At 60.0% G+C, this 27884-nt stretch overlaps 4 pseudogenes; all 4 read left to right on the forward strand.

Annotated features, from left to right (window-relative positions):
* Nucleotides 1-2471: 2471 nt before the first annotated feature.
* On the forward strand, nucleotides 2472-5926 carry LOC127029154 (protocadherin gamma-A12-like; annotated as a pseudogene).
* Nucleotides 5927-11597: 5671 nt separating this feature from the next.
* On the forward strand, nucleotides 11598-14057 carry LOC127029155 (protocadherin gamma-B5-like; annotated as a pseudogene).
* Nucleotides 14058-15943: 1886 nt separating this feature from the next.
* On the forward strand, nucleotides 15944-18905 carry LOC127029156 (protocadherin gamma-A10-like; annotated as a pseudogene).
* A 6289-nt stretch (nucleotides 18906-25194) lies between these two features.
* LOC127029157 (protocadherin gamma-B5-like) lies at nucleotides 25195-27677 on the forward strand (annotated as a pseudogene).
* The last annotated feature ends 207 nt before the right edge of the window (nucleotides 27678-27884 follow it).

Below are 27884 nucleotides of genomic sequence, written 5' to 3' on the forward strand. Positions count from 1 at the left end.
ATGATTCTGCACGACAGAGTCGGAAAAATGCGGTGGACGCTTGGTGTTGGAGCTTTTTCCTTCTCGATCACTTTTTTCCCAAGCCGATGTACTTGGACGTGGTTGATAGCTGGATGCAAACCCGTTGGTTAATGGTGTTTCCCAAAGGAAAGGTGCATGTGGCTCCATGCATGGAGAAGTTACAGATTGTTCCTCCCTACTGAATGTTCCCCTCTTCCATCGAGTGCCCTGCCATGTTTTGGAGAAGGCTGCTGCAGAAATGGCAGCATTAATGGACGGATACATTTTATCCAGGCATGATTTTTCCGAGTTCTTTGTGCAGTTATTTCTCATTTCTTTTTCCTGGGTGGTAGTTCCCTCTTTTTTACTGTCCCTGATCTGTCTTTCATACACAGGGGAAGGTGTAGAATGGGATCATAAAAAAAACCCCAAAACAAACTGCCTTTTGTAGTTCAGAGCCTGTCTTCTTTTCCGATCCCCTTTTCCCAAAGAGAGGTGCTTGGCCCTGGTTGATCCCCTTGACAGGGGAATACTAAACTGAGGAATTCAGTCTCTCAGCCACTTTTTGCAATAGCTGTTGCATCTACATGTTGAGAAGAAGAGGGCTCTACCCATCCTGAGAACATCTCTAAAACCAGAAGGAATTACTCAAAATGACAGCAATTAGGCACCTCAGTAAAGTCCATTTGCACTTTTACAAAGCCTCCACATAGTTCAGGGTGTGCAGCTGTACTTGTCTTCTCCTGCTGTCCTACAGTATTTTGTTGGAAAGTTGTCCTACCAACATGAAGATTCAAGCATTAGATGAACCCTGTACTAACAGGTATCCATCTTTTCCACCGTGATTGCTGAGAAAAATCAAAGCCCCTTCCTGCTCGTTCAAGCTCTCGAATTCCTCGGATAGATATAAATGTAAATGTGTATAAACTATAGAAACCCTAAATTCATGTGGCCTAGGAAAAAGGGAAAATCACCCGTTAAAGGCCTTCAAATTTCCTTTCCATTATTAGCTCTATCTGTGGATGTACCCGCCTTTTAATACAATTCAGTTGCTCTCATCAGTTCAAAAATACTGTAGAGAATAGACGAATACCGGGAAAAGAAAGGGCGTAAGAAAAGATCTGGAGCAAACCAAGCCTGTTCTATGGCTGCACCCATCCCCGCTTTTGCTGTTGTGGGCCACAGAAGAGGCACAGGAGCCGAGGCAGATGGACCTGTTGTTCTTCTTGCTGTACTCGCACAGCCATTTTCCCTGCAGTTTGCGGGGAGCCGAGCAGATGGTTCTGGCCAGGTTCACTGCAGGTGCTTCCCGCCTCCCGGGTAGCTGTAGTACAGTGAGTGCGAAGTGATCAAGGACGTAGAGGCTGAAACGGGGTGGGTGGGAGAGCATGGTTTTCGAGCAGGAGGGGAGCCTCCTCCGGCACTGTGTTTTGAGGAAGGTCTTCTAGGGAGAACTCCCAGAGCCCATGGCAGGCGCCTGGGCAACCCCAGCTCCTCAGGAGCTTAGGGGCTCAGGGGGCTTAGGTTCTCCGTTCATTGACCCCACCTGCTTCTGCCTTTAGCTGTCGAATCTCCGTCAGTAGTGGTGCAGTAGTCAATTTGAAGCGCGTTCCCTACGAACTGAAGTATTTCAGCAAAGCTGCAGCCGCTTGAGGTAATCAGCCTGCTGCCTCTGCTTCTCCGGGGGGCGGGGGTGGGTGTCGATCATCACCTTTCTCGCTCAGAGCCTGTTTTCTTTTGCTATCCTGCAGCAGTCATTATAGCACGACGGCTAGAAAAATGCGTGGTGGGATTTGCTTTGGACTAATAGGATAAGAGTAAGACTATTCTACACGTTAAAATGAGAAAAACTACTTTACTTCATCTATATCGCCATTACCACTTCATTCTTCCCGTGCGGTAGAAGTACCCCGCCCACGGGAGGCGTGTGATTTCTTTGTGGTCGGGATGGCCTGGAGGCTGAAAGAGGAGCTCGGCTGGAGACAAGCCAGCGCCGGAGATCAGGGCTGGACGGGAACCGATGTGTCCGCGGCGGCGGCCCCGTCCCCGCGAGCTGCCCGTGGCAAAGGCAGGGCGGGCAGCGCTCGGCAGCGCTCGGTGCCTGCAGTGCCGGGAGGAGGCTGCGGGCGCCGCTGTTGACCGAGGAGGAGCGAGAGGAAGGCCGGAGCGCTGCAGGCAGCCCCGCCCGCTGCGGCCCGGCTGGCTGGCTGGCTGGGTGGGTGGGTGGCTCGGCGTCCGGGCGGTCTGCGAGCGTCCCCGCGGTGCGGAGCCGTGCTGCAGCGAGGCGGAGGGGCCGGCGGCAGCGGCCGGGAGCGGCGAGCCGGAGCGGGAGCGGGAGCGGAGAGCGGGAGCGGGAGCCGGAGCCGGAGCGGGAGCCGGAGCCGGAGCCGGAGCGGGAGCGGGAGGCGGGTCGGCGTTCGTCGGCGGGGAGCGTCCGGCGGTGGTGCGGTGCCGGCGGAGCCGCGGCGGCGATGTGCGCGGCGGGGAGGCGGTGGGGCCGGCGGGAGCGAGCCGTGCTGTGGTGCGTGCTGGTGTCGGCGTGGGAGGCGGCGTGGGGGCAGCTGCGCTACTCGGTTGCCCGAGGAGATGCCGAAGGGCTCGTTCGTGGGCGACGTGGCCAAGGACCTGCGCTGGACCTGCCGGCGCTCCGCGACAGCGGCGTCCGTATCATAGACAGAGGCAGGACGCAGTACTTCGCTCTGCACGGGAAGACGGGACATTTAGTGACGGCGGAGAGGCTAGACAGAGAGCAGCTGTGCCGGCTGGTGGAGAAATGCGTGCTGCGCTGTGAGGTGATAGTGGAGGGGGAAATGCAGGTTTACGGTATCGAAGTGGAAATCACGGACATTAACGACAACGCGCCCAGCTTCCGAGAGGCAGAAAAGAACTGAGAATGAGCGAGACGACAGCGCTGGGGTCGCGGTTTCCCCTGGCCGAGGCTCACGACCCGGACGTGGGACCGAATTCCCTGCAGAGGTACGAGCTGAGCGGCGACGAGCACTTCTCGCTGGCCGTGCAGGCGGGCCCCGGCGGGGCTCAGCGTCCCGAGCTGGTGCTGGCGAAGGCGCTGGACCGGGAGGAGGCGGCGTTTCACGAGCTGGTGCTGAGGGCGAGCGACGGCGGAGAGCCGGCGCGGACGGGCACGGCGCGGATCCGCGTGGCGGTGCTGGACGCGAACGACAACGCGCCCGTGTTCAGCCAGGCGGAGTACACGGTGCGTGTGCCGGAGGACGTGCCCGTGGGCTCCGTCCTCGTCAGCGTCACGGCCGCCGACGCCGACGAGGGGCTGAACGGGCACGTGAAATACAGTTTCCATAAAATTTCAGACCGGGCGTCGGAACTTTTTTACCTGGACTCTGAGACGGAGCAATATCCCTTAAGGACGCTTTGGACTTTGAGGAAATCTCGTCACATCACCTGGAGGTGCAAGCCATGATGGCGGCGAGCTTTTCCGACACGGCGAAAGTCGCGATCAGCGTGACAGACGTGAACGACAACGCGCCCGAATGACAGTGTCGTCGCGCTGAGTGCGATCTCTGAGGACGCGCCGTCGGGGACGGTTGGTGGCCCTGCTGCACGTGCAGGACCGGGACTCGGGGCGAACGGCGAGGTGCGGTGCAGCATCGCCGAGCGCGTCCCGTTCCGGCTGGAGCGGTCGTTTGAGGACTACTACGCGTGGTGACGGCGAGCGAGCTGGACCGGGAGGCGGTGGCGGAGTACAACGTGACGGTGCGGGCGGCGGACGGCGGGTCGCCGGCGCTGTGGAGCAGCGCGGTGCTGGCGCTGCGGGTGCTGGACGTGAACGACAACGCGCCGGTGTTCGCGGAGGCGCGCTACAGCGCCCGGCTGCCCGAGAACAACGCGGCGGGCGCGCTGGTGCTGACGGTGCGGGCGTCGGACGCGGACTGGGGGCAGAACGCGCGCGTGCGGTACCGGCTGTCGGAGGGGCGGGTGCGGGGCGCGCCGCTGTCGTCGTACGTGTCGGTGCAGGCGGAGACGGGCGCGCTGTACGCGCTGCGCTCCTTCGACTACGAGGAGGTGCGCGAGGTGGGGCTGTGGGTGCGGGCGGAGGACGGCGGCGCGCCGGCGCTGAGCAGCAACGTGTCGGTGCGGCTCGTGATCGTGGACGAGAACGACAACGCGCCGCAGGTGCTGTACCCGCCGGCGCGGCGGCGGCGGCGGCGGGCGCGGGCGCGGGGTGGGCGGGCGTGGAGCTGGCGCCGCGCTCGGCGGAGCCCGGGGCGCTGGTGGCCAAGGTGGTGGCGGTGGGACGCGGACGCGGGGCAGAACGCGTGGCTGTCGTACGAGCTGGCCAAGGCGACGGAGCCGGGGCTGTTCCGCGTGGGGCTGCACAGCGGCGAGGTGCGGACGGCGCGCTTCCCGCTGGCCCGCGACGCGGCGCGGCAGAGCCTGGTGGTGGTGGTGAAGGACCACGGGCGGCCGGCGCTGTCGGCCACGGCGACGCTGACGGTGGTGCTGGCCGAGAGCGTGGCCGAGCTGCTGTCGGAGCTGGGCAGCGCGGCGGCGGCGCCGGGCGAGGCGGCCGGCAGCCTGACGCGGTGCTGGTGGTGGCCGTGGCGGCCGTGTCCTGCCTCTTCCTCGCCTTCCTGCTGCTGCTGCTGGCGCTGCGCCTGCGGCGCTGGCGCCGCTCGCAGCTGCTGGCGGCGGGCAGCGGCGCCTTGCGCGGCGTCCCGGCCTCGCACTTCGTGGGCATCGACGGCGTCCGCGCCTTCCTGCACTCCTACTCGCACGAGGTGTCGCTCACCGCCGACTCGCGCAAGAGCCAGCTCCGCTTGTCGGGCGGCAGCTGCTGCGACACCCTCCCGGCCCGGCCGCCGCCCGACGAGCCCGCGCCGCTGCTCGGGGAGGACCCTGCCGGCGCCCGCCGCGCGGACCCCGCCGCTCCCCCGGTGAGTTCCTCTGAGCACACTTGCTCCGCGACGCTTCCCTCTGCTGCTTCTCTGCCCTTTCCCGCCGCCTTCTCTCTCTGTCCCGCGCGCGGAGCTGTCGTTCCAAGGAAGGCAAAGCTGCGTTCAGCACCGCGCTGGGTGCTGGTGCCTCTTGCTGCGGGGAGGGAGCGTGGGGTTGCGGCTCAGCGTTACAGTGGCTGTGGGAGGCCGGCGAAGGGAGCCTGCTGCCGGCTGGAGCTTCCTTAGAGCGGGCCTTTGGCTCTCATCACGGCGTTCCTGTGTTGCACGCCGTTCCCTGAGCCAGTCTCTCCTGGAGGACAGCGCCTCTTTTACTTTCAGACCCTTGACGTTTCTCCTCTGAGGTGCACTTGGCAGACAATCTGTCTCCCTCTTAGTGCAGAGATGTGAAGACAGCTATGTGCAGTCCGTGCGTGATCCTGCAAGTGGCTTGCAGATGCTGAGGGTCAAAGTACACCGTGCAAGGTGTGAAGGGTTGGAGATGGGAGTCGTGGGAGCTGTGTGTGAGGAGCTGTTGAAGGGCACAAGAGCTGTGGTTTGCTCCTTTCCCTGTTCAGTGCCCAGCTGTGGTGTCATGCAATGTGAGTTTCGTCTTCCCAAGCGAGTTTAGCCAGAAGACATGTTATTCCAGCTGCGTGGGGAGCCCTGGGAGGTTCTTCCTGTGTGTTTGCAGGTTGTCATCAGTTCTTAACTAACAGCTTAATTAGGTACTTATGCGAAATGCCATAATGGGAGCATTTGGGAAGAGGAAAGTGCCTCAATCTAGAAGAGTATGTTGTGCTCCCTTCCTCTCTGCATGTGTTAAGTTCTTGCCTTGCTCGTTGTTATGATCTGAAGGTGGGCCTTTGTCTCTGACAGTGTGTGGAAGATCGCATCTGTTCCATTTGTCTGACTGTCCCGTACATGCCTTTCACGTTTACAGCTGTAAAGAGAAAGACTTCCATAGATGTGTTTCCTTCAAATGCAAACTGGAAGAAATGCTCTTGCTTGTCACATAGACATGGTGAGAAGTCACATATTCTCCATGGTAAGGAGCAGTTTTCTGAGCAACTTGTCTTTGGGTGTAGTCCATCTGCACATGACGAAGATCACTGAAACCATGCAATCTGTGAAGGGTTTGAGGAGAGTCTTAGGGGGTGCTGTGCGTGAGGATGTACTGGTGGAGACATGGCATGTGTTTTGTTGATTCCCAGGGTTTATTGCTGGCCTACATAAAATGAGTCTGAAGGTGTTCTTATTTTTGGATATTGCCTTTCTTGGACTCCAACTGGCCAAGTTGTGGGTTCATCAGTTTGCTTTCCTGTTGCATGATGATTCCTGGGAATGACGGTTATTAGGCACAGTTGTACACTTTGCATTACACGTGGTAGTGTACTGTATCTTCCAAGTTGCCCATGTGCTGAAGAAGGATGACGTTGCCGTTGAGCTGAGACTTTGATGAGTGGGTCTTTAATTGAGTTCCATAGCGCTCATGGCTTTTAGAACCTTTTCTGTTTCTTCTTCAAATTATATGGGATGAGCAGAAAAATCTCTTTGCACGCATCCGTGTTGCAGTGCTTGGATCTGAGGAGTTGTGTGCACAACATTATTTCAGTGGTGTCTGTCTGCAGAGGTAGCTTTCCTGTTGCGTGATATTTGGGCAGGGTGAAGAGTTCTGCCTGTCCAGAGACAGGCAGGTGGAAGAGTTCGCTGTGCTATAGTGTGAAATGGCTAGAGGGAATGTCTAAAGGTTCAGTTTGTTCACTTTGTGTTAGGATGAGGCCCACAGTTGTGGTTCCATGCATATTCTCTTGTTATTGTCCAGAGAAGTTACTCTGAGGAAGCATGGCTGTGGTCTACGGTGTGAACTTCTGTGTGAGCCTCCTGTGGGCTTGTTAGCAACGAGTTACCTTTTCTGTGTACCTACTACAACTGACACAATATGAAACGTGAAGCTATGATTCTTACACTTGTGTAGGTTTCCCATTCTTGCCTTGTTTCTTTGTCCAGGTCTAAAGTTGGGCCTCATTTTGGCTGGTAATCTTTAACCATTAAAAGATGAAAAGACTGAGAGATTATCGGGCTGGGAGAGTAGTTTCCATCCATACCTTGAAGGCTTGCAGCTGTCAAGATGTGGTGGGTTAACTTTGGTGAGCCGCCAGGTGCCCACCAAGCCACTCCCCCTCCTCAAGTGGATGGAAAATACGATGAAAGGCTCATGGGTCGAGATAAGGGCAGGGAGATCACTCAGCGATTCTGTCACAGGCCAAACAGACTTGAGTCGGGGAAATTAATTTAATGTATGCCAATGAAAGTCAGGTAGGGTAATGAGAAAGAAGAACAATCTAAAACATCTTCCCGCCACTCCTCCCTCTTCCTGGGCTCAACTTCACTCCCGATTTCTCTACCTCCTCCCGCCGAGAGGTGCAGGGGGACGGGGAACGGGGGTTGCGGTCAGTTCATCCTGCGTTGTCTCTGCCACTCCTTCCTCCTCACGCCCTTCCCCTGCTCCAGTGTGGGGTCCCACCCATGGGAGACAGTCCTTTACGAACTTCTCCAACCAACTCCTTCCCACAGGCTGCAGATCTTCACAATGTGCTCCAGTATGGGTTCTCTCCATGGGGTGCAGTCCTTCAGGAACGGACTGCTTCAGCATAGGTCACCCGCAAGGGTCACAGGTCCTGCCAGAAGACGTGCTCCAGCATGGCTCCTCTCCACGGGGCCACATGTTCTTCCAAGAGCCTGTTCCAGTGCGGGCTCTCCACAGGGTCACAGCCTCCTTCGGGGCACATCCACCCGCTCCAGCGCGGTGTCCTCCACGGGCGGCAGGGTGGATATCTGCTCCACCATGGACCTCCATGTGCTGCAGGGGGACAACCTGCATCACCATGGTCTTCATCATGGGCTGCAGGGGAATCTCTGCTCCGGCACCTGGAGCACCTCCTTCTTCACTGACCTTGGTGTCTGCATAGTTGTTTCTCTCACGTATTCTCACTCCTCTCTCCCAGCTGCTGTTGCACAGCAGGTTTTTAACCCTTCTTAAATATGTTATCCCGGAGGTGCTACCACTGTCGCTGATTGGCTCAGTTTGGCCAGCGGTGGCTCCATCTTGGAGCCAGCTGGAACTGCCTCTGTCATACAGGAGGGAAGCTTCTGACATCTTCTCACAGAAGCCACCCCTGTAGCCCCCGCTACCAAGCCTTGCCACGCAAACCCAATGCACGAGACAAAGACTTTGACAGACTTCTGTTTCCCTAAAATGTCGCGGAATGAAATGCTCTTTTGCCTGTGGCCGATAGATGGCCAAAAGTTGGATATTGTCCATGGTGCAACTAGAGGCTGTGAACGCAGAGCAAGGAGCATGAGAGGCTGGCTTTGAACCAGGAAACTAGGTGGGTCAATGCGGTTTGGATGAGCAACGATTTGATTTCATGGCTGGTGCCGAGGTCTGTGCCATTCATGCTGTGATCCTGGTTTCCCTGTCCTGAAAGGCAATGGTAATCCTCCAACAATAATAAAGTGTTTGTGCAATAACTGTGTAGAGTGATGATGGTCCTCCTGCTGGCGGAGGACCTTTTCAGCGGGGACACCTCTGGGAAGTGGAGCCCGAGCACCAGTGCCAGCGCTGAAGAGCCGCCCGTCGACACCGACGTGCCACACGCCTACAAGCCCACGCTAGCTTTCTGAACCTCTGTCCTCTTTGCCTTGGGTTTCCCTGGGTGGTGTCGATGGGAAGTCTGGTCTGTATGTCCATGAAGCAATGAGAGAAGGAACAGTGTAACCCCCTTCCATTCTGAGCAGGAAGTGAGACATGGCACTAGCTTTTTCATCCTACGTGTAGGCTCAGTGGACAGTTGCTGGCCATTCAGTTTGTGCTGAGTAAAATGGTAGAAGCTAAAACTGGTGAAGCTGAAACCTTTTGATTTCTTGTGAAAGCGCTTGACTCTGCATAACAGACTCTGTAACAGGGTTGGGTTTGTGTTGCAGAGCTTCTTTTCCTTTCTCAATGCTTTTTCCCAATGGGATGCACTTGGACCTGATTGATAGCATTGGACACAGAGCTGTTGCTTATTGCTGTTTTGGGAATGGATTTCCAAAGGGAACGAGCGTGAGGTTCCATTAATAGAGAAATTAGATTTTCTTCTGCGTAAAGAAAGAAAGGAGTCTCGCCGTCTGCCCTCCCAGCTTTTGGAGGAAGGCCGCTGCAGAAAGAGTAGCATTAGGCAGATGAATTCCTTTTCTCCAGGCATGATTTCTCTGTGTTGTTGCTGCAGCTATTTCTCATTGTTTATTCCATCCTTGGGGTAGTACCTTCCTGACATTCCTCTACATTGCTCAACTGACTTTTATATACAGGTGAGGGTCAAGGGAGATGGTGAAGTATAGCTGAGGGTAGAAAAGCATTTCCCTGGAGGGCTGTAATTGCTATGGCATCAATACCGGGTTTCATCCATCCATACCTTGGAGTTCCATCCATACCTTGAAGGCTTAGAGGCGCCAAGACAAGGACTTTGATAGACTTCTGTCACCCTAAAATGTCGCTGAATGAAATGCTCTTTTGCCTGTGGCTGACAGATGGCCAAAAGTTGGATATTGTCCATGGTTCAACGAAAGGCTGTGAAGGCAGGGCAAGGAGGGTGAGACACTGGCTTTGACCAGGAAACCAGGTGAGTCAATGTGTTTTTGGCTGGGCAATGGTTTGATTTCATGGCTGGTGCCAAGACCTGGGCCGTTCACGTTATGATCCTAGCTCTGCTGTCCTGAAAGGCAATGACAGTCTTCTGATGAGAAAGTATTTGTCTAATAACTCGGCATTTAGAAGGACGATGCATGGGTAGAATGGCATCTGATCCACCGGGGAAGGTCACATCTGTTCCAACTTTCTGAGTGCAGGGGCAGTTCCCGTACACCCCTTTGAGGTTTACAGCTGTAAAGAGGAAGGCTTTCATAGGCATACGTGTGCTCACCCAGGCACGCTTGTCTGTAGCACAAGAATGCAAACCCATGTCTACTGCAGTCCTCAAAGTGCAGAGTGGCAACCCAGGCCAGGCAAGGAGTTTCCATGAACAGCTTTGACAGTTGGACAGTTAGATGGATAAGGAACTGGCTGGATGGCTGCATCCAAAGAGCTCTAGTCAATGGCTCAACATCCAATTGGAAACCAGCAATGTGTGGTGTCCCACAAGGGTCCGTACTGGGACCAATACTATTTAAGATATCTCAAGAATATGTTCATCAATAACCCAGACAGTGGAATTGAGTGCACCCACAGCAAGTTTGCAGATGACACCGAACTGAGTGGTGCAGTCGATTTGCTAGAGGGAAGGGATGCCATCCAGAGAGACCTTGACAGGCTGGAGGAGTGGGCCATGTGAACCTTGTGCAGTTCAACAAGGCCAAGAGCAAGGTCCTGCCCTGGGTTGGGGCAATCCCCAGTTTCAGTAAAGAGTGGGGGATTGAGAGCAGCCTTGTGAAGAAGGACTTGGGGGTACTGGTAGGAGACAAATGGGACATGAGCTGGCCACGTGCTCTTGTTGCCCAGAAAGCCAATCATATCCTGGGCTGTATAACAGGTAGCATGGCCAGCAGGTCGAGGGAGGTGGTGCTCCCCCTCTACCATGCTTTCGTGAGACCATAGCTGGAGTACGGCGTACAGCTCTGGGGCCCACACTACAAGAAAGACATGGACCTGTTAGAGCTGGTCCAGAGGAGGGCCACAAAAAATGGTCAAAGGACTGGAACACCTCCCTATGAAGAAGGGCTGAAGAGTTGAGGTTCTTCAGCCTGGAGAAGAGAAGGCTCTGGGGAGACCTTATGCGCCTTTTCAATATATAAAGGGGGTTGATAAGAAAGATGGAGAGAGAGCTTTTTACCAGGGCCTGTCGTGACAGGACAAGGGGCAACGGTTTTGAACCGAAGGAGGGTAGGTTCTGATTTGACATAAAGAAGTAATGTTTTATGATGAGAGTGGTGAGAGACTGGAGCAGGTTGCCCAGGGAAGTTGTGGATGCGCCATCATTGGAACGGTTCAAGGACAGCTTGGACGGGGCTTTGAGCAACGTGACCTAGTGAAGGATGTCCCTGCCCATGGCAGAGGGGTGGACTCGGTGATCTTTAAAGGGCTTTTCCAACCAAACCCACTGTACAATTGTATGAAAGACTCGATGTGTCTTGGCATTTCCCATTGTCAGCCCTCAAGTATGGAGATGCAAAAGAAGGAAGTTTTGTGAATCAGAAAGACAATCGTAGAGGTCTATCTTATTGTCAGTAATTCCTGAGTCTAATAAAAGAGAGACCCCAAAGCTGGGTGCAGCCACTGAACCAGTAGTCAAATCCCGGGCCCCTGGGAGCGCGGCCATCAGCCGGCTGCGGTGGCGTCGCGGCGCCTCCGGGTGCCGCTGTTGGCCGACGCGGAGCGGCGCTGGAGCCGCAGCCGCAGCCGGGGCCGGAGCCGGAGGGCGGAGCCGGAGCCGCCGCAGCGTCGTGCCCCCGCAGGCTGCTCGCTCGCACGGCGCCGGCCAGAGCGGCAGCGGCACGGGCAGCAGAGGCGAGAGGCGGCGCGGGGAGCGGCGGCGTCCGAGCCGGCGCCGAGATCGCTGCCGTCCGGCGGCCCTGCGCTCGCTGCGGAGAGCGGCTGGAAGGGAGGGAGGGCAGCGGCAGGAGGGAGGAGCGCGGCGAGCGCTGCCGAGAATGGCGGGCAGGCAGAGGCAGAGCCGCCGGCGAGCAGCCGGGCGAGTGCTGCTGCCCGCTTTGCTGCTGGGCTTGTGCTGCCGGGCGGCGCCGGAGCGGATCCGCTACGCCATCGCCGAGGAGCTGGGCAGAGGCTCGCTGGTGGGGCCGCTGGCGCGGGACCTGGGGCTGAGCCCGGCGGAGCTGCCGGCACGCAAGCTGCGGCTCAGCGCCGAGAAAGCACTACTTCGGCGTGAGCGGGGAGACCGGGAACCTGTACGTGAGCGAGAGGCTGGACCGGGAGGAGCTGTGCGGCGAGGCGGCGTCCTGCTCCGTCAGCTTCGAGGCGCTGCTGCAGAACCCGCTCAACGTTTTCCACGTCGAGGTGGCCATCCAGGACGTCAACGACAACGCGCCGCGCTTCCTGCGAGACCGTTTCCAGCTGGAGATCAACGAGTTCACTTCTCCCGGCGCCCGCTTTGCCTTGGGCACGGCCGAAGACGCGGACGTGGGCAGCAACTCGCTGCAGGGCTACGAGCTGGAGGCGAACGGGTACTTCGCGGTGGAGGCGAAGGAGAGCCAGGACGGCAGCAAGTTCGCGGAGCTGGTGCTGCGGCGCGCGCTGGACCGGGAGAGCGAGCAGAGCCTGCGGCTGGTGCTGACGGCGGTGGACGGCGGCGAGCCGCCCCGGAGCGGCACCGCCCAGCTCTGCATCAACGTCACCGACGCCAACGACAACCCCCCGTGTTCGCGCAGGACCGGTACACGCGCGAGCTGCGCGAGGACGCGCCGGCGGGCTCGCCGGTGCTGAACGTCTCCGCCTCCGACGCCGACGCCGGCACCAACGCCGCATCACCTACGGCTTCGGGGAAACGCCGGCCAAGGTGCTTGAGAAGTTCGTGGTGGACGCGGAGAGCGGGGCGATCACGCTGCAGGAGGCGCTGGACTTCGAGGACACGCGAGGCTACACGCTGCTGGTGGAGGCGAGGGACGGGGGCGGTCTGGTGGCGCACTGCAAGGTGGAGGTGGAGGTGCTGGACGTGAACGACAACGCGCCCGAAATCACGGTGTTGTCGGTGTCGAGCCCGGTGCCCGAGGACGCGCCGGCTGGCACGGTGGTGGCCCTCCTGAACGTGATGGACCGGGACTCCGGGGAGAACGGGCAGGTGTGGTGCGAGCTGTCGGGCGAGGCGCCGCTGTCGATCGTGGCGTCGTCGGGCGGCTCGTACAAGGTGGTGACGGCGAGCGCGCTGGACGGGAGCAGGCGCCCGAGCAGCGGGCGACGGTGGTGGCCAGGGACCGGGGCAGCCCGGCGCTGTGGAGCCGCGCGGCGCTGGTGCTGGAGGTGTCGGACGTGAACGACAACGCGCCGGTGTTCGAGGAGGCCGCCTACAGCGCCTACGTGGCGGAGAACAACGCGGCGGGCGCGCCGGTGCTGCGCGTGCGCGCGCGGGACGCGGACGCGGGCGCCAACGGGCGCGTGAGCTACTGGCTGGCGGGCGGCAGCGCGGGCGCGGCGCCGTACGTGTCGGTGGAGGCGCGGAGCGGCGCGGTGTACGCGCAGCGCTCCTTCGACTACGAGGAGTGCCGCGAGTTCGCGGTGGCGGTGCGGGCGCAGGACGGCGGGGCGCCGGCGCGGAGCTCGACGGCGACGGTGCGCGTCTTCGTGCTGGACCGCAACGACAACGCGCCGCGGGTGCTGTGGCCGGCGGCGGGGGCGGGGGCGGGGGCGGCGGCGGCGCCGTTCGAGGTGGTGCCGCGGTCGGCCGAGGCCGGGTACCTGGTGGCGAAGGTGGTGGCGGTGGACGCGGACGCGGGGCGCAACGCGTGGCTGTCGTACGAGCTGGTGCAGGCGCCGGAGCCGGCGCTGTTCCGCGTGGGGCTGCACAGCGGCGAGGTGCGGACGGCGCGGGCCGTGTCGGCGAGGGACGCGGCGAAGCAGCGGCTGGTGGCCGTGGTGAAGGACCACGGGCAGCCGGCGCTGTCGGCCACGGCACGCTGCACGTGGTGCTGGCCGAGAGCTTGCAGGAGGCGCTGCCGGAGCTGAGCGAGCGGGCGGCGGGCGGCGAGTCGCCGGCGGAGCTGCAGTTCTACCTGGTGCTGGCGCTGGCGCTCCTCTCCGCCCTGTTCCTGCTGAGCGTGGCGCTGGCCGTGCTGGCGCGGGTGCGCCGGGCCGGGCCGCCCGCCGTCCTGCGCTGCCTGGGCGCGCAGCGCTTCTCCGTGGCCGGCGGCGCCTTGCCGGCCGACTTCTGCGAGGGCACCTTGCCCTACTCCTACAACCTGTGCGTGGCGCCGGGCCGCGCCGTCGCCGAGGCCGCTTGGCTGCCGCCGCCGCCGCCGCTGCCCAGCCTGCCCGCGGAGGAGCTGCTGGGCGGGGAGCCCTGCGGGAAGCGGAGCCCGAGCAGCAGCGCCGGCGCGGAGAGCCGCCGCCGACGCCCGACGCCCCGCAGGTTTGTAAGCCCGCGCGGTCCTTGCCTCTGAGCCTTTCCGAACCTCAGGCCGAGGGCGGTGGGCTGCTGGGTCTTCCTTGCTCTGCTTGGGCGGCCACTGCCGATCCCTGTTTCCATGAAGGAATGAAACAGTGCTGTGCCGTGTCTTTGGTGGCAGCAGGCAGTGCGAAGCGGCACTTCCTGCGTCGTCAGCTGTCACACGAGTAGGGTCAGTGGAGAGGTTCCTGCCATTCAAGCTGTGCTGGATAAAATGGTACAGGTGGTGTGACCCTCTGAGATGTAATGAGCTCTGCTGATGCTGGGTGTCGAGGAGGCAAAAAAAGGGTCTACAAAACCTGTGCTGTCTACAATGGTGTGTGTTAATAACAGTGAAGGTGTACCTTTCCTGTGTACAATGAGATCTGCTAATTCCACATGACACGGTCGGTAAAATGTGGTTGATGCTTGGTGTTGATGTTTCCTTCCCGATCGCTTTTTCCCGAAGCGATGGACATTGTTTGACACCTGAGCAAAAACCCGTTGGTTAATGCTGTTTAGTGTTGGACTCCCAAAGGAAACGTGCACGAGGCTGCAGGAATGGAGAAGTCAGAGATTGTTCCTCCACGTCTGCCATGTGCCGTCACATCTTTTGAGGGAAGGCTGCTGCAAAATGGCAGTGCTAGTGGGACAGATTAATTTTGTCCAGTCAATATTTCTCTGAGTTCTTTGTGCAGCTATTTCTCATTATTTTCCATCGTGGGTGGTATTTTCTACGGTTCCAGATCTCTCTTTAAGGCGTAGAATGGGATCTCCCTCCCCGCCGCCCAAAATCACCTTTTGTGTTTCAGAGCCTCTCTTCTTTTCCTATTCTTTTTTCCCCAACAGTTCTACTTTGCCCTGGTTGATAGCGTTTCAGTCTAAGGGTTGGCTTTATGTGTGAGTTTCTTCTTTGTCATGGACCCACCACGAGAGAGTGCATGTGCATCGCTGCCTGCTGCTGACTTACTCTAGAATGGAGCGCTGAGTCCTAAGTGGAAGCACGGCCTGTAGTGTAAGGCTGTCACCCAAACTTCCGAAGTGGTGGTTGGAGAAGGGGGAGAAATGGAGGCTGCTTCAGAGCAGCCTCCGATGTGCAGGTGAGAAGTGACAAAATCGGAGAGGGCAGGGTCATCCCTGTACTTCGGGATGCGGGGACTGACCATTCCGACTGTTCGTGAGTAGTTTCCCTCCTCCATGACGCTCTTTTGATCTGCAGAAAGGGTGAGGAAAAGTCATTCAAGCAGAACTGCTACAAAAAGGTGTGGAATTCGTGATGCAGATTGTGCTTTTGGACTGATAGCGTATTACGAAAACTTTATATCTGTATTATATCAGCATCACAAGAACATTTTTCCCGTGCGGTAGAAATCGCCCGCCCACGGAGGCGTGTGATTTCTTTGTGGTCGGGATGGCTGGAGGCTGAAAGAGGAGCTCGGCTGGAGACAAGCCAGCGCCGGAGATCAGGGCTGGACGGGAACCGATGTGTCCGCGGCGGCGGCCCCGTCCCCGCGAGCTGCCCGTGGCAAAGGCAGGGCGGGCAGCGCTCGGCAGCGCTCGGTGCCTGCAGTGCCGGGAGGAGGCTGCGGCGCCGCTGTTGACCGAGGAGGAGCGAGAGGAAGGCCGGAGCGCTGCAGGCAGCCCCGCCCGCTGCGGCCCGGCTGGCTGGCTGGCTGGGCTGGCTGGGTGGGTGGTGGCTCGGCGTCCGGGCGGTCTGCGAGCGTCCCCGCGGTGCGGAGCCGTGCTGCAGCGAGGCGGAGGGGCCGGCGGCAGCGGCCGGGAGCGGCGAGCCGGAGCGGGAGCGGGAGCCGGAGCCGGAGCGGGAGCCGGAGCCGGAGCCGGAGCGGGAGACGGAGCCGGAGCCGGAGCCGGAGCGGGAGGCGGGTCGGCGTTCGTCGGCGGGGAGCGTCCGGCGGTGGTGCGGTGCCGGCGGAGCCGCGGCGGCGATGTGCGCGGCGGGGAGGCGGTGGGGCCGGCGGGAGCGAGCCGTGCTGTGGTGCGTGCTGGTGTCGGCGTGGGAGGCGGCGTGGGGGCAGCTGCGCTACTCGGTTGCCGAGGAGATGCCGAAGGGCTCGTTCGTGGGCGACGTGGCCAAGGACCTGCGGCTGGACCTGCCGGCGCTCCGCGACAGCGGCGTCCGTATTATAGACAGAGGCAGGACGCAGTACTTCGCTCTGCACGGGAAGACGGGACATTTAGTGACGGCGGAGAGGCTAGACAGAGAGCAGCTCTGCGAGAGTGTGCAGCAATGCGTGCTGCGCTGTGAGGTGATAGTGGAGGGGAAATGCAGGTTTACGGCATCGAAGTGGAAATCACGGACATTAACGACAACGCGCCCAGCTTCCGAGAGGCAGAAAAGGATGAGAATGAGCGAGACGACAGCGCTGGGGTCGCGGTTTCCCCTGGCCGAGGCTCACGACCCGGACGTGGGACCGAATTCCCTGCAGAGGTACGAGCTGAGCGGCGACGAGCACTTCTCGCTGGCCGTGCAGGCGGGCCCCGGCGGGGCTCAGCGTCCGAGCTGGTGCTGGCGAAGGCGCTGGACCGGGAGGAGGCGGCGTTTCACGAGCTGGTGCTGAGGGCGAGCGACGGCGGAGAGCCGGCGCGGACGGGCACGGCGCGGATCCGCGTGGCGGTGCTGGACGCGAACGACAACGCGCCCGTGTTCAGCCAGGCGGAGTACACGGTGCGTGTGCCGGAGGACGTGCCCGTGGGCTCCGTCCTCGTCAGCGTCACGGCCGCCGACGCCGACGAGGGGCTGAACGGGCACGTGAAATACTTGTTCAAGAAATCACAGAGAAAGCTCGCGATTTTCCAGCTGGAGTCTGAGACGGGAGCGATCACGCTGGTGCGGAGCCTTGACTTCGAGGAAGGCGACTCCTACGAACTGAAAGTGCAGGCAGAAGACGGCGGGGCCTCTCGACACGGCGAAAGTCGCGATCAGCGTGACAGACGTGAACGACAACGCGCCCGAACTGACAGTGTCTCGGCGCTGGCTGCGATCTCTGAGGACGCGCCGCCGGGGACGGTGGTGGCCCTGCTGCACGTGCAGGACCGGGACTCGGGGGCGAACGGCGAGGTGCGGTGCAGCATCGCCGAGCGCGTCCCGTTCCGGCTGGAGCGGTCGTTTGAGGACTACTACCGCGTGGTGACGGCGAGCGAGCTGGACCGGGAGGCGGTGGCGGAGTACAACGTGACGGTGCGGGCGGCGGACGGCGGGTCGCCGGCGCTGTGGAGCAGCGCGGTGCTGGCGCTGCGGGTGCTGGACGTGAACGACAACGCGCCGGTGTTCGCGGAGGCGCGCTACAGCGCCCGGCTGCCCGAGAACAACGCGGCGGGCGCGCTGGTGCTGACGGTGCGGGCGTCGGACGCGGACTGGGGGCAGAACGCGCGCGTGCGGTACCGGCTGTCGGAGGGGCGGGTGCGGGGCGCGCCGCTGTCGTCGTACGTGTCGGTGCAGGCGGAGACGGGCGCGCTGTACGCGCTGCGCTCCTTCGACTACGAGGAGGTGCGCGAGGTGGGGCTGTGGGTGCGGGCGGAGGACGGCGGCGCGCCGGCGCTGAGCAGCAACGTGTCGGTGCGGCTCGTGATCGTGGACGAGAACGACAACGCGCCGCAGGTGCTGTACCCGCCGGCGGCGGCGGCGGCGGCGGCGGGCGCGGGCGCGGGGTGGGCGGGCGTGGAGCTGGCGCCGCGCTCGGCGGAGCCCGGGGCGCTGGTGGCCAAGGTGGTGGCGGTGGACGCGGACGCGGGGCAGAACGCGTGGCTGTCGTACGAGCTGGCCAAGGCGACGGAGCCGGGGCTGTTCCGCGTGGGGCTGCACAGCGGCGAGGTGCGGACGGCGCGCTTCCCGCTGGCCCGCGACGCGGCGCGGCAGAGCCTGGTGGTGGTGGTGAAGGACCACGGGCGGCCGGCGCTGTCGGCCACGGCGACGCTGACGGTGGTGCTGGCCGAGAGCGTGGCCGAGCTGCTGTCGGAGCTGGGCAGCGCGGCGGCGGCGCCGGGCGAGGCGGCCGGCAGCCTGACGCGGTGGCTGGTGGTGGCCGTGGCGGCCGTGTCCTGCCTCTTCCTCGCCTTCCTGCTGCTGCTGCTGGCGCTGCGCCTGCGGCGCTGGCGCCGCTCGCAGCTGCTGGCGGCGGGCAGCGGCGCCTTGCGCGGCGTCCCGGCCTCGCACTTCGTGGGCATCGACGGCGTCCGCGCCTTCCTGCACTCCTACTCGCACGAGGTGTCGCTCACCGCCGACTCGCGCAAGAGCCAGCTCCGCTTGTCGGGCGGCAGCTGCTGCGACACCCTCCCGGCCCGGCCGCCGCCCGACGAGCCCGCGCCGCTGCTCGGGGAGGACCCTGCCGGCGCCCGCCGCGCGGACCCCGCCGCTCCCCCGGTGAGTTCCTCTGAGCACACTTGCTCCGCGACGCTTCCCTCTGCTGCTTCTCTGCCCTTTCCCGCCGCCTTCTCTCTCTGTCCCGCGCGCGGAGCTGTCGTTCCAAGGAAGGCAAAGCTGCGTTCAGCACCGCGCTGGGTGCTGGTGCCTCTTGCTGCGGGGAGGGGAGCGTGGGGTTGCGGCTCAGCGTTACAGTGGCTGTGGGAGGCCGGCGAAGGGAGCCTGCTGCCGGCTGGAGCTTCCTTAGAGCGGGCCTTTGGCTCTCATCACGGCGTTCCTGTGTTGCACGCCGTTCCCTGAGCCAGTCTCTCCTGGAGGACAGCGCCTCTTTTACTTTCAGACCCTTGACGTTTCTCCTCTGAGGTGCACTTAGCAGACAATCTGTCTCCCTCTTAGTGCAGAGATGTGAAGACAGCTATGTGCAGTCCGTGCGTGATCCTGATGCATGCTGAACAGAAATATTGTGGGCAACTGGCTGTTTGATGAGAGGTGCTTGCAAATGCTGAGGGTCAAAGAACACCGTGCAAGGTGTGAAGGGTTGGAGATGGGAGTCGTGGGAGCTGTGTGTGAGGAGCTGTTGAAGGGCACAAGAGCTGTGGTTTGCTCCTTTCCCTGTTCAGTGCCCAGCTGTGGTGTCATGCAATGTGAGTTTCGTCTTCCCAAGTGAGTTTAGCCAGAAGACATGTTATTCCAGCTGCGTGGGGAGCCCTGGGAGGTTCTTCCTGTGTGTTTGCAGGTTGTCATCAGTTCTTAACTAACAGCTTAATTAGGTACTTATGAGAAATGCCATAATGGGAGCATTGGGAAGAGGAAGTGCCGTAATCTGGAAGAGTATGTTGTGCTCCCTTCCTCTCTGCGCGTGTTAAGTTCTTGCCTTGCTCGTTGTCATGATCTGAAGGTGGGCCTTTGTCTCTGACAGTGTGTGGAAGATCGCATCTGTTCCATTTGTCTGACTGTCCCGTACATGCCTTTCACGTTTACAGCTGTAAAGAGAAAGACTTCCATAGATGTGTTTCCTTCAAATGCAAACTGGAAGAAATGCTCTTGCTTGTCACATAGACATGGTGAGAAGTCACATATTCTCCATGGTAAGGAGCAGTTTTCTGAGCAACTTGTCTTTGGGTGTAGTCCATCTGCACATGACGAAGATCACTGAAACCATGCAATCTGTGAAGGGTTTGAGGAGAGTCTAGGTGGTGCTGTGCGTGAGGATGTACTGGTGGAGACATGGCATGTGTTTTGTTGATTCCCAGGGTTTATTGCTGGCCTACATAAAATGAGTCTGAAGGTGTGTTATTTCTGGATATTGCCTTTCTTGGACTCCAACTGGCCAAGTTGTGGGTTCATCAGTTTGCTTTCCTGTTGCATGATGATTCCTGGGAATGACGGTTATTAGGCACAGTTGCAAACTTTGCATTACACGTGGTAGTGTAATGTATCTTCCAAGTTGCCCATGTGCTGAAGAAGGATGACGTTGCCGTTGAGCTGAGACTTTGATGAGTGGGTCTTTAATTGAGTTCCATAGCGCTCATGGCTTTTAGAACCTTTTCTGTTTCTTCTTCAAATTATATGGGATGAGCAGAAAAATCTCTTTGCACGCATCCGTGTTGCAGTGCTTGGATTCTGAGGAGTTGTGTGCACAACATTACTTTCAGTGGTGTCTGTCTGCAGAGGTAGCTTTCCTGTTGCGTGATATTTGGGCAGGGTGAAGAGTTCTGCCTGTCCAGAGACAGGGCAGGTGGAAGAGTTCGCTGTGCTATAGTGTGAAATGGCTAGAAGAATGTCTAAAGTTCAGTTTGTTCACTTTGTGTTAGATGAGGCCCACAGTTGTGGTTCCATGCATATTCTCTTTTTATTGTCCAGAGAAATTACTCTGAGGAAGCATGGCTGTGGTCTACGGTGTGAACTTCTGTGTGAGCCTCCTGTGGACTTGTTAGCAACGAGTTACCTTTTCTGTGTACCTACTACAACTGACACAATATGAAACGTGAAGCTATGATTCTTACACTTGTGTAGGTTTCCCATTCTTGCCTTGTTTCTTTGTCCAGGTCTAAAGTTGGGCCTCATTTTGGCTGGTAATCTTTAACCATTAAAAGATGAAAAGATTGAGAGATTATCGGGCTGGGAGAGTAGTTTCCATCCATACCTTGAAGGCTTGCAGCTGTCAAGATGTGGTGGGTTAACTTTGGCGAGCCGCCAGGTGCCCACCAAGCCACTCCCCCTCCTCAAGTGGATGGAAAATACGATGAAAGGCTCATGGGTCGAGATAAGGGCAGGGAGATCACTCAGCGATTACTGTCACAGGCAAAACAGACTTGAGTCGGGGAAATTAATTTAATGTATTGCCAATGAAAGTCAGAGTAGGGTAATGAGAAAGAAGAACAATCTTAAAACATCTTCCCGCCACTCCTCCCTTCTTCCTGGGCTCAACTTCACTCCCGATTTCTCTACCTCCTCCCACCGAGAGGTGCAGGGGGACGGGGAATGGGGTTGCGGTCAGTTCATCCTGCGTTGTCTCTGCCACTCCTTCCTCCTCACGCCCTTCCCCTGCTCCAGCGTGGGGTCCCACCCATGGGAGACAGTCCTTTACGAACTTCTCCAACCAACTCCTTCCCACAGGCTGCAGATCTTCACAATGTGCTCCAGTATGGGTTCTCTCCATGGGGTGCAGTCCTTCAGGAACGGACTGCTTCAGCATAGGTCACCCGCAAGGGTCACAGGTCCTGCCAGAAGACCTGCTCCAGCATGGCTCCTCTCCACGGGGCCACGTGTTCTTCCAAGAGCCTGTTCCAGTGCGGGCTCTCCACAGGGTCACAGCCTCCTTCGGGGCACATCCACCCGCTCCAGCGCGGTGTCCTCCACGGGCGGCAGGGTGGATATCTGCTCCACCATGGACCTCCATGTGCTGCAGGGGGACAACCTGCATCACCATGGTCTTCATCATGGGCTGCAGGGGAATCTCTGCTCCGGCACCTGGAGCACCTCCTTCTTCACTGACCTTGGTGTCTGCATAGTTGTTTCTCTCACGTATTCTCACTCCTCTCTCCCAGCTGCTGTTGCACAGCAGGTTTTAACCCTTCTTAAATATGTTATCCCTGGAGGTGCTACCACTGTCGCTGATTGGCTCAGTTTGGCCAGCGGCGGCTCCATCTTGGAGCCAGCTGGAACTGCCTCTGTCATACAGGAGGGAGCTTCTGACATCTTCTCACAGAAGCCACCCCTGTAGCCCCCCGCTACCAAAGCCTTGCCACGCAAACCCAATGCACGAGACAAAGACTTTGACAGACTTCTGTTTCCCTAAAATGTCGCGGAATGAAATGCTCTTTTGCCTGTGGCCGATAGATGGCCAAAAGTTGGATATTGTCCATGGTGCAACTAGAGGCTGTGAACGCAGAGCAAGGAGCATGAGAGGCTGGCTTTGAACCAGGAAACTAGGTGGGTCAATGCGGTTTTGGATGAGCAACGATTTGATTTCATGGCTGGTGCCGAGGTCTGTGCCATTCATGCTGTGATCCTGGTTTCCCTGTCCTGAAAGGCAATGGTAATCCTCCAACAATAATAAAGTGTTTGTGCAATAACTGTGCATGTAGAGTGATGATGGTCCTCCTGCTGGCGGAGGACCTTTTCAGCGGGGACACCTCTGGGAAGTGGAGCCCGAGCACCAGTGCCAGCGCTGAAGAGCCGCCCGTCGACACTGACGTGCCACACGCCTACAAGCCCACGCTCTCATTGTTTTCCTTGAGCCTTTCTGAACCTCTGTCCTCTTTGCCTTGGGTTTCCCTGGGTGGTGTCGATGGAAGTGCTGGTCTGTATGTCCATGAAGCAATGAGAGAAGGAACAGTGTAACCCCCTTCCATTCTGAGCAGGAAGTGAGACATGGCACTAGCTTTTTCATCCTACGTGTAGGCTCAGTGGACAGTTGCTGCCATTCAGTTTGTGCTGAGTAAAATGGTAGAAGCTAAAACTGGTGAAGCTGAAACCTTTTGATTTCTTGTGAAAGCGCTTGACTCTGCATAACAGACTCTGTAACAGGGTTGGGTTTGTGTTGCAGAGCTTCTTTTCCTTTCTCAATGCTTTTTCCCAATGGGATGCACTTGGACCTGATTGATAGCATTGGACACAGAGCTGTTGCTTATTGCTGTTTTGGGAATGGATTTCCAAAGGGAACGAGCGTGAGGTTCCATCAATAGAGAAATTAAATTTTCTTCTGCGTAAAGAAAGAAAGGAGTCTCGCCGTCTGCCCTCCCAGCTTTTGGAGGAAGGCCGCTGCAGAAAGAGTAGCATTAGGCAGATGAATTCCTTTTCTCCAGGCATGATTTCTCTGTGTTGTTGCTGCAGCTATTTCTCATTGTTTATTCCATCCTTGGGGGTAGTACCTTCCTGACATTCCTCTACATTGCTCAACTGACTTTTATATACAGGTGAGGGTCAAGGGAGATGGTGAAGTATAGCTGAGGGTAGAAAAGCATTTCCCTGGAGGGCTGTAATTGCTATGGCATCAATACCGGATTTCATCCATCCATACCTTAAAGTTTCCATCCATACCTTGAAGGCTTAGAGGCGCCAAGACAAGGACTTTGATAGATTTCTGTCGCCCTAAAATGTCGCTGAATGAAATGCTCTTTTGCCTGTGGCTGACAGATGGCCAAAAGTTGGATATTGTCCATGGTTCAACGAAAGGCTGTGAAGGCAGGGCGAGGAGGGTGAGAAAGTGGCTTTGAACCAGGAAACCAGGTGAGTCAATGTGTTTTTGGCTGGGCAATGGTTTGATTTCATGGCTGGTGCCAAGACCTGGGCCATTCACGTCATGATCCTAGCTCTGCTGTCCTGAAAGGCAATGACAGTCTTCTGATGAGAAAGTATTTGTCTAATAACTCGGCATTTAGAAGGACGATGCATGGGTAGAATGGCATCTGATCCACCGGGGAAGGTCACATCTGTTCCAACTTTCTGAGTGCAGGGACAGTTCCCGTACACCCCTTTGAGGTTTACAGCTGTAAAGAGGAAGGCTTTCATAGGCATACGTGCGCTCACTAGGCACGCTTGTCTGTAGCACAAGAATGCAAACCCATGTCTACTGCAGTCCTCAAAGTGCAGAGTGGCAACCCAGGCCAGGCAAGGAGTTTCCATGAACAGCTTTGACACTTGGACAGTTAGATGGATAAGGAAGTGGCTGGATGGCTGCATCCAAAGAGCTCTAGTCAATGGCTCAACATCCAATTGGAAACCAGCAACGTGTGGTGTCCCGCAAGGGTCCATACTGGGACCAATACTATTTAAGATATCTCAAGAATATGTTCATCAATAACCCACACAGTGGAACTGAGTGCACCCACAGCAAGTTTGCAGATGACACCAAACGAGTGGTGCGATTGATTCACTAGAGGGAAGGGATGCCATCCAGAGAGACCTTGACAGGCTGGAGGAATGGGCCCACGTGAACCTCGTGCAGTTCAACAAGGCCAAGAGCAAGGTCCTGCCCCTGGGTCGGGGCAATCCCCAGTTTCAGTACAGAGTGGGGGATTGAGAGCAGCCTTGTGAAGAAGGACTTGGGGGTACTGGTAGGAGACAAATGGGACATGAGCTGGCCTGTGCACTTGCTGCCCAGAAAGCCAATCATATCCTGGGCTGTATAACAAGTAGCATGGCCAGCAGGTCGAGGGAGGTGGTGCTCCCCCTCTCCCATGCTTTCGTGAGACCATAGCTGGAGTACTGCATGTAGCTCTGAGGTCACACACTACAAGAAAGACATGGACCTGTTAGAGCTGGTCCAGAGGAGGGCCACAAAAATGGTCAAAGGACTGGAACACCTCCCTATGAAGAAGGGCTGAAGGAGTTGAGGTTCTTCAGCCTGGAGAAGAGAAGGCTCTGGGGGGACCTTATTGCGCCTTTTCAATATATAAAGGGGGTTGATAAGAAAGATGGAGAGAGGCTTTTTACCAGGGCCTGTCGTGACAGGACAAGGGGCAATGGTTTTAAACCGAAGGAGGGTAGATTTTGATTGCACATAAGGAAGAAATGTTTTACAATGAGAGTGGTGAGAGACTGGAGCAGGTTGCCCAGGGAAGTTGTGGATGCGCCGTCATTGGAAGGGTTCAAGGACAGCTTGGACGGGGCTTTGAGCAACCTGATCTAGTGAAGGATGTCCCTGCCCATGGCAGAGGGGTGGACTCGGTGATCTTTAAAGGGCTTTTCCAACCAAACCCACTGTACAATTCTATGAAAGACTCAGCGTGTCTTGGTACTTTGCCATTGTCAGCCCCTCAAGTATGGAGATGCAAAAGAAGGAGGTTTTGTGAATCAGAAAGACAATCGTAGAGGTCTATCTTATTGTCAGTAATTCCTGAGTCTAATAAAAGAGAGACCCCAAAGCTGGGTGCAGCCACTGAACCAGTAGTCAAATCCCGGCCCCTGGGAGCGCGGCCATCAGCCGGCTGCGGTGGCGTCGCGGCGCCTCCGGGTGCCGCTGTTGGCCGACGCGGAGCGGCGCTGGAGCCGCAGCCGCAGCCGGGGCCGGAGCCGGGGCGGAGCCGGAGCCGCCGGAGCCGGAGCCGCCGCAGCGTCGTGCCCCCGCAGGCTGCTCGCTCGCACGGCGCCGGCCAGAGCGGCAGCGGCACGGGCAGCAGAGGCGAGAGGCGGCGCGGGGAGCGGCGGCGTCCGAGCCGGCGCCGAGATCGCTGCCGTCCGGCGGCCCCTGCGCTCGCTGCGGAGAGCGGCTGGAAGGGAGGGAGGGCAGCGGCAGGAGGGAGGAGCGCGGCGAGCGCTGCCGAGAATGGCGGGCAGGCAGAGGCAGAGCCGCCGGCGAGCAGCCGGGCGAGTGCTGCTGCCCGCTTTGCTGCTGGGCTTGTGCTGCCGGGCGGCGCCGGAGCGGATCCGCTACGCCATCGCCGAGGAGCTGGGCAGAGGCTCGCTGGTGGGGCCGCTGGCGCGGGACCTGGGGCTGAGCCCGGCGGAGCTGCCGGCACGCAAGCTGCGGCTCAGCGCCGAGAAGCACTACTTCGGCGTGAGCGGGGAGACCGGGAACCTGTACGTGAGCGAGAGGCTGGACCGGGAGAGCTGTGCGGCGAGGCGGCGTCCTGCTCCGTCAGCTTCGAGGCGCTGCTGCAGAACCCGCTCAACGTTTTCCACGTCGAGGTGGCCATCCAGGACGTCAACGACAACGCGCCGCGCTTCCTGCGAGACCGTTTCCAGCTGGAGATCAACGAGTTCACTTCTCCCGGCGCCGCTTTGCTTGGGCACGGCCGAAGACGCGGACGTGGGCAGCAACTCGCTGCAGGGCTACGAGCTGGAGGCGAACGGGTACTTCGCGGTGGAGGCGAAGGAGAGCCAGGACGGCAGCAAGTTCGCGGAGCTGGTGCTGCGGCGCGCGCTGGACCGGGAGAGCGAGCAGAGCCTGCGGCTGGTGCTGACGGCGGTGGACGGCGGCGAGCCGCCCCGGAGCGGCACCGCCCAGCTCTGCATCAACGTCACCGACGCCAACGACAACCCCCCGTGTTCGCGCAGGACCGGTACCGCGCGAGCCTGCGCGAGGACGCGCCGCGGGCTCGCCGGTGCTGAACGTCTCCGCCTCCGACGCCGACGCCGGCACCAACGCCCGCATCACCTACGGCTTCGGGGAAACGCCGGCCAAGGTGCTTGAGAAGTTCGTGGTGGACGCGGAGAGCGGGGCGATCACGCTGCAGGAGGCGCTGGACTTCGAGGACACGCGAGGCTACACGCTGCTGGTGGAGGCGAGGGACGGGGGCGGTCTGGTGGCGCACTGCAAGGTGGAGGTGGAGGTGCTGGACGTGAACGACAACGCGCCCGAAATCACGGTGTTGTCGGTGTCGAGCCCGGTGCCCGAGGACGCGCCGGCCGGCACGGTGGTGGCCCTCCTGAACGTGATGGACCGGGACTCCGGGGAGAACGGGCAGGTGTGGTGCGAGCTGTCGGGCGAGGCGCCGCTGTCGATCGTGGCGTCGTCGGGCGGCTCGTACAAGTGGTGACGGCGAGCGCGCTGGACCGGGAGCAGGCGCCCGAGCAGCGGGCGACGGTGGTGGCCAGGGACCGGGGCAGCCCGGCGCTGTGGAGCCGCGCGGCGCTGGTGCTGGAGGTGTCGGACGTGAACGACAACGCGCCGGTGTTCGAGGAGGCCGCCTACAGCGCCTACGTGGCGGAGAACAACGCGGCGGGCGCGCCGGTGCTGCGCGTGCGCGCGCGGGACGCGGACGCGGGCGCCAACGGGCGCGTGAGCTACTGGCTGGCGGGCGGCAGCGCGGGCGCGGCGGGCGCGGCGCCGTACGTGTCGGTGGAGGCGCGGAGCGGCGCGGTGTACGCGCAGCGCTCCTTCGACTACGAGGAGTGCCGCGAGTTCGCGGTGGCGGTGCGGGCGCAGGACGGCGGGCGCCGGCGCGGAGCTCGACGGCGACGGTGCGCGTCTTCGTGCTGGACCGCAACGACAACGCGCCGCGGGTGCTGTGGCCGGCGGCGGGGGGCGGGGGCGGGGGCGGCGGCGGCGCCGTTCGAGGTGGTGCCGCGGTCGGCCGAGGCCGGGTACCTGGTGGCGAAGGTGGTGGCGGTGGACGCGGACGCGGGGCGCAACGCGTGGCTGTCGTACGAGCTGGTGCAGGCGCCGGAGCCGGCGCTGTTCCGCGTGGGGCTGCACAGCGGCGAGGTGCGGACGGCGCGGGCCGTGTCGGCGAGGGACGCGGCGAAGCAGCGGCTGGTGGCCGTGGTGAAGGACCACGGGCAGCCGGCGCTGTCGGCCACGGCCACGCTGCACGTGGTGCTGGCCGAGAGCTTGCAGGAGGCGCTGCCGGAGCTGAGCGAGCGGGCGGCGGGCGGCGAGTCGCCGGCGGAGCTGCAGTTCTACCTGTGCTGGCGCTGGCGCTCCTCTCCGCCCTGTTCCTGCTGAGCGTGGCGCTGGCCGTGCTGGCGCGGGTGCGCCGGGCCGGGCCGCCCGCCGTCCTGCGCTGCCTGGGCGCGCAGCGCTTCTCCGTGGCCGGCGGCGCCTTGCCGGCCGACTTCTGCGAGGGCACCTTGCCCTACTCCTACAACCTGTGCGTGGCGCCGGGCCGCGCCGTCGCCGAGGCCGCTTGGCTGCCGCCGCCGCCGCCGCTGCCCAGCCTGCCCGCGGAGGAGCTGCTGGGCGGGGAGCCCTGCGGGAAGCGGAGCCCGAGCAGCAGCGCCGGCGCGGGAGAGCCGCCCGCCGACGCCGACGCCGACGCCCCGCAGGTCTGTAAGCCCGCGCAGTCCTTGCCTCTGAGCCTTTCCTAACGTCACGCCGAGGGCGGTGGGCTGCTGGGTCTTCCTTGCTCTGCTTGGGCGGCCACTGCCGATCCCTGTTTCCATGAAGGAATGAAACAGTGCTGTGCCGTGTCTTGGGTGGCAGCAGGCAGTGCGAAGCGGCACTTCCTGCGTCGTCAGCTGTCACACGAGTAGGGTCAGTGGAGAGGTTCCTGCCATTCAGCTGTGCTGGATAAA

This window comes from Gymnogyps californianus, unplaced genomic scaffold (assembly GCF_018139145.2).
Source record: "Gymnogyps californianus isolate 813 unplaced genomic scaffold, ASM1813914v2 HiC_scaffold_83, whole genome shotgun sequence".
Lineage (NCBI taxonomy): Eukaryota > Metazoa > Chordata > Aves > Accipitriformes > Cathartidae > Gymnogyps > Gymnogyps californianus.